The sequence below is a fragment of the Puma concolor genome, chromosome C2 (genome assembly GCF_028749965.1).
Source record: "Puma concolor isolate L17-30 chromosome C2, mPumCon1.1.hap2, whole genome shotgun sequence".
Taxonomy (NCBI): Eukaryota; Metazoa; Chordata; class Mammalia; order Carnivora; family Felidae; genus Puma; species Puma concolor.
Window position 1 is genome coordinate 22354389 of NC_141675.1, and position 9467 is coordinate 22363855.

The following is a 9467-nucleotide window of genomic DNA, read 5'->3' on the forward strand; positions in this document are numbered from 1 at the left end:
TTCTTCCTTTTTTAATGTTTATTTTTGAGAGAGAGAGAGAGAGAGAAAGGGAGAGAGAGAGCACACAAATTCAAGAGGGGCAGGAAGACAGAATCTGAAGCAGGCTCCAGGCTCTGAGCTGTCAGCACAGAGCCCATCGCAAGACTCAAACCCATGAGCCGGGAGATCATGACCTGAGCTGAACTCGGACATTTAACTGACTGAGCCACCCAGATACCCCTGTTAGGTTATCTCTTAAATATTTTCATTCTTCTCAGGATTTTATAGGAAACAGCACTCCTTTGAAGGGAGAAACCATTGGTCGAGATAAACCCAAGGTGCAGATGTGAGAATAGAAATAAACTTTGGCAGCTCATGAGGTTGCTTGGGACTTATGTTGCAGGGAAAGATTTATTTTTGGCAGTCTGTTTTATACTTTGGAGTGGATCGTTAGGGTGAAGCAGTGGGAGGCAAATGATCTTAATATCTCAGGTGAGCTTGGTTGACATCACTCACAGTAACAGAAAAAGTCATGGCTGGTTTTCCCCAAGTCCTTTGAGCATATGCCATACAATATGGTAACCACTAGCCACAAGTGGTTGTTTAAATTAAAATTAATTTAAATGAAATAAATTAAAAATTCAGTTCCTCAGTCACACTGACCACATGTCAACTGTGCCATAGTCACATGTGGCTAGGGGCTAGTATATTACACACATATATAGCACATATATAACACTGGGCAGAAAGTTCTATTGACAACACTCTTCTAGTCATGACTTTGCTTAAGTTGTTTCCCATCTAAGAATATCACCTTCCCATAATCCCTACCTCTGCAAAACCCACAGTCCTGCTAAAACTTGTCTTGTTCTTACCTCCATCAAGCGTTGAAAGACTACCCCACACTTCATTTTCCAGTTTTTAAATTTCTCGGGCAGTATTTGTAGGGTTTAGAACATAATAATATGCAGTCACTATTCTTATTATTTTTTGTGTTGTCCTAGATTTTTAACTAGAAGAAGAAAACCAAAGTGGGAGGCATCATAATCCCAGATTTTAGATTAATAATTCCTTAAAGACAAGAGTTATTTATTTATTTAATTTTTTACACAATCTTACATTTCATTTTTTTTTTCTTTGAAAGGAGCAAGTTGTGTGCAGGGGGTAAATGTTTTATGGACAAGAAAAACAATTGCTCTAGAAGCAACTTATTCATCATTTTTATCTTCATCTTCCTCCTCTTCCTCCTCCACTTCATCTTCCTCCTCTTCCTTCTTTTTCTTGCTATTTTCAGCCATGATGACTACTTTTTTTTTTTTTTTTTTTTTTTTTTTTGCCACGTCAGGCTTTCCTTTCCTTGGTATGGAACAACATCCTTTTCCTGTCTGTCCTTCGGCTCCGCAGTCTTCTTTCCATGGGACTGCGTGTCATATGCATGGCTGTGATACCACATGTCTCTTCCTAGTTTCTTTGCAACATCACCAGTGGACAGGCTGGGATGCACCCCTTTGATTTTTGGGCGATCCTCAGAACAGAACAGAACAAGAAAAGGGCCAAAGGAGGCATCTTGGGTGCGTTGGGGTCCTTGAACTTCTTTTTTGTTTCCCCTTTAGCAGGGATATAAGTTTTCATTTCTCTTTCATAACAGACCTTGTCTACCTTTGCCATGTCTTCAAATTTTCCTGTCTTTTTGGCAGACATGGTCTTCCACCTCTCTGAGCACTCCTTGGAAAACTCCGAGAAGCCGACTGAAGCCTCTGGGTGCTTCTTTTTGCTCTCTTCTCAGCAAGTTTGTACAAAGAATGCATATCATGACATTTTGCCTCTCGGCTTCTTAGGATCTCCTCTGCCCATGTTTAATTATTTTCCCCAGCGAAGCACAGAGTCGCCCAGTGCCCCCATCTGGCTCTTGCTTGCCCTGGGGCTGTCTCTGTGGAACTCAATGTATTGCCAAGACCAAATATTTTTATACATTAGTATTTTTTTTATTTTATATATATTTAAAAAATTTCCATCCAAGTTAGTTAGCAAGTAGCACGGTAATGATTTCAGAGTAGAATCCAGTGATTCATCCCCTTACATATAACACCCAGTGCTCATCCCATTGAGTGTCCTCCTTAATGCTCCTTGCCCGTTTAGCCCATCCCCCACCCACAACAACCCTCCAGCAACCCTCAGTTTGTTCTCTATATTTAAGAATCCAAGAATTATGTCTTATATGTACAGTTATTATAGTCCCTCAGTGCCCTGTATAACTTGAGACCATATTATCATTATTAACTTTTTAAAGTATAGTCTGAGACTAAGCTCAGGGATTTATATGCATCTTCTAGAATGTAGGCTGTTATAAAGCAATGTTCATAATTTATTTACTGTTGTATCTTCAGTGACTTGCACCTAGTAGGTACTCAATAAACTTAAAGAAGAGAGAATGATTTCATTTGATTTTCATGTGTGTGAAATTGGTATTCTCATTTTTACAAACTCAGAATTTGGAGTTAAGGGAAAGTTCAATAATTTGATGAAACACAGTGCTGATAAACAGTTATTTTGCACGCTGGTGCTTTGCGTGTGATCTTTCTCTCCACCTGGCATCTCATCTTTCTCTCCAGCAGGGTAACTTGGATTTCTTACATGGCAGCTCAAGGCTCCTTGAAGGAGTAAGGGGTTACCAAAAGTCTACTTCCTCATTATTCAATTGGTCAAATTGATGGAAAATCCAGCACAGATTCCCGGGACAATGGTCTGAGCATGCAGGCTTGGTTTGTGCAAATAGCAGGTAAGAGACTGCTAGAGAATATCCTTGGAGGCTAGCTACCACATAAGTAACCATCTCTATAGGGTCCCAGTTTCCTGGTAATAGGATTCTTTCAGTAATAATCCCTCACCTCAGAATATTCCTCTATGAGATTTGAAAGCCATTAAAAGCAAAGTTATAAGTTGTCAGAACATTCCTATTAACAGAAGTAATGTGGATTTTATTTCTAGAAATAAGCAGACTTCTGAAAAACCTAAGATGGACTCTTATTCTAGAAGGAGGCAAATATCATTGTCAGCACAATGCACAAGGAACTTGTGCTCTTATCTTTCATGGGGATGCTTATGTCTCCCAACGAGAGGCCTTTTGATTAGTGCTACTATCCTGGGATTCTGATAGCTAGAATTCTTGCCTCTAAGGTAAAGTCCCTCAAACTGTGAAGCTGAGACACTTGCATCTTCCTTCCAAAGTGAAAACAAGCAATTTCAGGAAAAGATGGAAAAGTCATTTTCCCTCAAAGGATCCTTTTGGCATCCTTCTGCAACCCACTCAGCAACTTCAGAGTTTTACAATCAAATAATGTCTGTTAGCACATAGTCATCTTTTATGGGGAGCTGGGCTTTTATAGTTGTGTGAGTTACTCATGTTGGAAGTAAGAAATAACACTTTAAAGAATACCTTCTGAATTTACTGGGGTGATATTCTAAACAATTACTTTGAAAGAGGAAAGTATAACACAGGCTCATGGATGTTTTTCTCCCTGTTGCAGTCAAAGAAGACTTAGAGAAATGTTGCTTTAGGGACCCAAAAGGAGCAGTGCACGTAAGAACATGGAAGACCATACAAAGTTTGACTTCATTTCAGTTTCTGTCAGCTAAATTGTATTTTGGGGAGCAATGAATTATTTGACACAATTGATATTTTTAACGGCTGCTCCCTCAACCCCTTTATAGGTTTTTTTTTCCTCAAGTTGTCCAGTGAAAAAAGAAAATTACAAAAGCAACTGAGCAGAGCATACTTTCAGAAAACACAAAGTGAAGCAAAAGTAACTGAACCAGGCTCAGTCTGAAGTTTGGCTGTGTCAGTTGCTCAGAGATGCAGCGGGCATGGCTGTCTTTTCTGTAGGCTCTCTCTCTCTCTTTCTCTCTCTTTTAATTTTTTGATGTTTATTTTTGAGAGAGAGAGAGAGAGAGCACACAAGTGGGGGCAGAGAGAGAAGGAGACACAGAATTGGAAGCAGACTGTCAGCACAGAGCCCGAAGTGGGGCTCGAACTCATGAACTGTGAAATCGTGACCTGAGCCAAAGTCGAATGCTTAACCGACTGAGCCACCCAGGCGCCCCTTGATCCTTCACTCCAAAGTGGCTGGAAAGGTTTTATGGCCTTGATTGGAAAAATATAGACTCAAGAAACAACTCACCCCAAGTGGGCAAACGCTGATTCTGAATATGCATCATCCTGAGAGCAAATGAGTAGGCTCTCAACCTGGAACTAGTAGGCTGGGATTTAGATACTAGCATTCTCCGGCCTTGCTCTGACATGATTCACTTTGCAGCAGAATTTAGAAATAAGACTCTAGACCCCAGTCCCTGGAGGTCTCAGAAAAATTTGGTTAAACCTCTGTTCCATTTACAATTGCTGTGTAGTGATCCATTCCAAACTTAGTGGTTTAAAATAACAGCTGTTTATTATGCCCCAAATTCTTTGGTTTGGCAATTCAATAAGGACATACTAGATATTTCTTTGCTTTGTGATGTCTGGGATTTCAGCTGGGAAAACTTACATGGCTGAGAGCTACAGAATCCATTTTCAAAGATGGCTTCTTTACTCATGTCCTGATGTTGGTGCTGGTTGTTGGGCAGAAGCTTGGCTGGGTATGCTAAGTGAAGCTTCTGTATTCAGTCTTTTCATGGGGGTTGACTTCTTCACATTATGGAGGCCTTTGAGTAGTTGGACTTCTTATAGGATGGTTCAGAGCTTTAAATGTGAATGTCTCAGTGAACAAGGCAGAGGCCACGTCATCTTTTATGGTCTAGCCTCAGAAGTCATAGAATGCCATTGCTGCTATAGTCTATTCATCAATGCGGTCATGGGTCCACTCAAATTCAAGGGGAAGGGAAATAAATGCCACCTCTTGATAAATTATTTGCAAGGTCACACTGTAGAAGAGAATGATGAATGGGAGATTTTTTTTTTCCAGAAAATACAATCTTCCACATTGCTATTTCTCTGGGAACAAGGCTTAGGACTGAGTATTGTGACTTACCTCAAGAGTCAAATTCACCTACCAACTACTGAGATTCATACTCTGGACAGGTAATGGACCAAAGAGATCACACACCATGGACATGGAAGATTGTAAATACCTTCTGTTCTCATAAAAAAGGCACAAGAACACAGCCATTGAGTTTTGAGGAGGTTTGTAGCACATCTCTGGCTTGCTGATACAGCATATAAATTCAGTGTATATTGTTTAATTATCATGTATATAGCAAATAACTACTAGAATATATAATTTTTAAATAATATTACTTAAATATCGACACACTTGTGTGTATCTATGTGTATGTTTATGTAGAGAAATCTAGAAATAAATCTAACAGAAAACATGTAATACTTTTACAAAGAAAAATATAAAAATTTGTTGAAATATAGAAGATACCTTAATGAAGAGATAAATTTTTATAAGAGTTTCAAGATAGTTGATATGATGGCTTTCCTCAAATTGGCCTATATATTCAGTGGATTCTAATGAAAATCCCAGTAGAGATTTTTGGCTTTGTGGTTGTTTTTTGTTTCTTCTTGTTTTGCTTCACTTTTGTTTTGGTAACCTAATTCTCCTTTGCTTAAATTAGCTACTGGGTTCCTGTCAATTGCCATCAAAGAACCCTGAGTCATAAAATGGGTTAGTCTACCATCTGTTCTCCTTTTCCTCAAGTCTAACTGCTGATGGAGATGATATTTTGATGAAGGCACAAAAATATTTGAGTAGTAAACAGATTTTTTTGTTTGTGTTTGCCATTCTACTTGTCAAGAATTAAGAACCTGGGTTCCAATGGCTCCAACTCAGTTTTGTCAGTATCTCTAAGGTTGGCTAACAATATAATTAAAGTCTTCCAAAATGACTTTTTTTTTTCAGTTCATAATTATTCATCATTCACTTATTCTTACCCCCAGTTAATAATTGAGTGTCAGTTGTGAGAGAGGTGCTGAGGTAGGTGCTAGAGATAAAATGGGGAGAACAGGGGTGCCTGGGTGGCTCGGTCGGTTGAGCTTCTGACTTCAGCTCAGGTCATGATCTCGCGGTCTGTGAGTTCGGGTCCTGCGTTGGGCTCTGTGCTGACAGCTCAGAATCTGGAGCCTGTTTCAGAGTCTGTGTCTCCCTCTCTCGCTGCCCCTCCCCTGCTCATGCTCTGTCTCTCTTTCTCTCTCTGTCAAAAATAAATAAACATTAAAAAAATAATAAAATAAAAAATAAAAAGATGAGGAGAACAAACGAAATAGAATTTCTGCTCTCAGGGAGTTATTATTCTAGGTAAGGAGACAGTGTATAAATAAATAAAGCAAAATAATCCTAGACTGTGGCAATAGCTATGATGGAGATCAAATGAATGCTCTGTATCTTATTGGATGCAACCATATGGACAAGATGTTGGAAATTTTCAGTGTAAGCCTCTGTGTTTTACATTCTTAGAAGGGTGTAGAATTGTTTTGCAAACATTTGTCTTCCAGCAGAATTCACAACAGATTATTATATATTGATTTTTATTGCTCAGATATCATGGCAAGCCTTTGCCTTTATCATATCCCAAATTACCAGTTTATTTTTTAAATAATTTTTAAGTTTATTTATTTATTATTGAGGGAGAGAGAGAGACAGAGAGCACAAGCTGGGGAAAGGCAGAGGGAGAGGGAGACACAGAATCCGAAGCAGGCTCTAGGCTCTGAGCTGTCAGCACAGAGCCGGACGCGGGGCTCGAACTCACAAGCCATGAGATCATGACCTGAGCCAAAGTCGGACGCTTAACTGACTGAGCCACCCAGGTGCCCCCCAAATTATCAGCTTATTAATATACTTAACTTATTGCATTAAGTGACAATTAAGTAAGATGGTATATAAGCCTAATGTGCTGAGAAGATAACTCAGCCTTTGGGAGTGTGTTAGATTAGAGAGAGTGATTCAGGAAACATAAATTTAATGATTTTGATGGAAAAGTATCTTTAGGAAAACAGAATAAACATTAAAAGGTAACTAATTGGGGGCGCCTAGTTGGCTCAGTCAGTTAAGCCTTTAACTTCATCTCAGGTCATGATCTCAACAGTTTGTGGCTCAAGCCCCGTGTTGGGATCTGTGCTGACTGTTTAGAGCCTGTAGCCTGCTTCAGATTCTGTGTCTCCCTCTCGCTCTCTGCCCCTCCCCCACTCATGCTCTGTCTCTCTTGTCTCTCAAGAATGAATTAACTTAAAAAAAAATAAAAGAAGGTAACTGATTTGTAGATAAATGTCATTATTAACTTGAATGAAGGTTTACAATATTTTAATGCTAATTTTTTTTACAACTAACTTCTTCATCTATCATTCAGCTCTATGATTCCCACCTCAGTCTCTGTCACTTTCTGTAATGAATTCCAGACAGCATGAACTTCTTCCTGCTTCCTGAACAAAAAGACTACTTTCCTTTTTTGGCTTTGTCTCTGGTTCTTCCCTCCCAATATTTTCTTTTTTCATAGAATACCTTTTCTTTCTACTCTCATTTAAGAAGGGTTTCTCATAATTTTGGGTTAATTTGCCAGTAATTTTCCAGAACCACAAGTTATCTAGGTCAGAATTTGGTTTCTTCAATCTGGTTATGTCTCTTTATATTATTAAAGCATCCCCAGTGAGCTACTGGCTGGGGTTATAGCAACAGAAAGTTTGTAGGGGGTAGATTAGTATGTGTAACTCTGCAACCACATGTTTTCAGACTTCTAGAGAGCACTTGACGTATTTGAGGCAGCTGAAGAGTAGGCACTGAGTTTTGTTCCCTCTTCTTCCAGTGTTTCTGATGATTGGAGTCTTCACCATCTGTGTCTTATATTTAATCAACCAATATTTATTGAACAGCACTCCATTCTATGCCCTGTGATAAAGGTGACAGGGACAAGGCTCTCACAGATTGGTTCCCTGAGAAGCTGACTCTGAGACAGATGTTGGTATATAAGAGGCACATTTGAGTGGGTTCTTAGGATCAACCCCTGTGGAAGGAAAGGGAAAGAGCTGGATGGGGTAGATGGAAAGGTTGAACCATGAAGAGGTCTCAGTGGAGGCCTCAGCCAACCATTTGGGGAGTTCTGGAGAATGACCCTTCAGAGCTGTCCTGCAATAGGGCAAGAAGGCTGGCTGTTACACATCTGCATCAGTGGTGGTTCTCTCTAGTAGGGGGTGCAACTTTGGGCAAGGTGACTCTTATTTCAGTTTTCCACTTGTTTTAGTCCCAAAAGTGGCAGGCAGAAGAGGGATCATTGCCAGTAGCTGTCCCAGAAATCGAAGTACTAAGTCCTTTATTTTTAAAGAGATACCTGGGAAGCACATCACAGGATCCATCACTATTGGCGGCCAGAGAGTTAAGTGTCTACTGAGGGTGGCAGTTGAATAAACACCCAATTCCAATATTGTGTGATAAAGACAAGAATAAGTGTCTCACAAGAGGAGAATTTAATTAGTTTAAGGGAAGTTTGAAGAAGCAGTAGCATCTAAGTTCCGAGAGATCATTGGGAATTAGAGGCACAAAGATGAGGTGGTAGTAAGGAGAGAGATTGAAAAGTCAGGAGGTGAGAAAATAAGGAATGCTTAGGGAACTATTTCCAAACCAAATTCTTGGAGCCAGGTTGGATATCCTAAAAGGAGTAAGGTATAAACTGAGACTAGCTAGGTGAAAGAGGTGTGTGTGTGTGTGTGTGTGTGTGTGTGTGTGTGTGTGTGTGTTGGGAGAGCAGGTGTTATGGATAGAAGAGCTTATGAGAAAGTTGGGAAGTAGAAAGGGAAGAAAGGCAGGGAGAGCTGGAGGAGGGGTGGGGATGAGTTGGAAGAGAAGGGGAGGGAGGAAAGGAGAAAGAATTGGGTAATTGTTGGCATTTTCAGCTTGGCTGGAGAGTGGAATTTGTGACCACGAAGATGCTTTGTGTGCTACATTAACAGGTTTAGACTTTATCTTGAGTGCAATGGGGAAGCTGTAAAAGATTATTAATAGAGGAATGACATCATCATCTTCGCTGTCACCTGTACTTTATCTCAGATGCCTCACATTATTATTTATTCTCTAAAGGCTTATGTATTGCACTACTTAGGTACAACTGGGTCTGAAATAGTTTCATTTTAACATCTTATCACATAATTACCACGTATCATTAGTCAGATTGTGACATAGAATAAGGGATTTATTACTGGGTTAGACATTATGTAATTGTGGGAGCTGGTGGGATATGCTTTGCAAGCTGTTGCCTCTGCATCCGGTATAGTATTTGGCTGGAAGTCTTCATGGTTCAACCAGATTTACAATCAGGAAGGAAGACTGGATGCAAATGATAGCAAGAAGAGATGGGATCCCATGAAGATGAACTGGAACCCATGACTGTCTCTCATCACCTCCAATCTTGACAATGCGAGTAACCTGCATGAAAAGCTGGTGCCCTTCACCACGGAGCTGCATGTGCATCTGGCCCAGGACCTGAAGAAGCTAAAGGAGGAGAAC

The 9467-nt window shown here is 39.9% G+C and overlaps 1 pseudogene; it reads right to left on the minus strand.

Annotated features, from left to right (window-relative positions):
- Positions 1–1187: 1187 nt before the first annotated feature.
- On the minus strand, positions 1188–1833 carry LOC112850317 (high mobility group protein B1 pseudogene; annotated as a pseudogene).
- Between the last annotated feature and the right edge of the window lie 7634 nt (positions 1834–9467).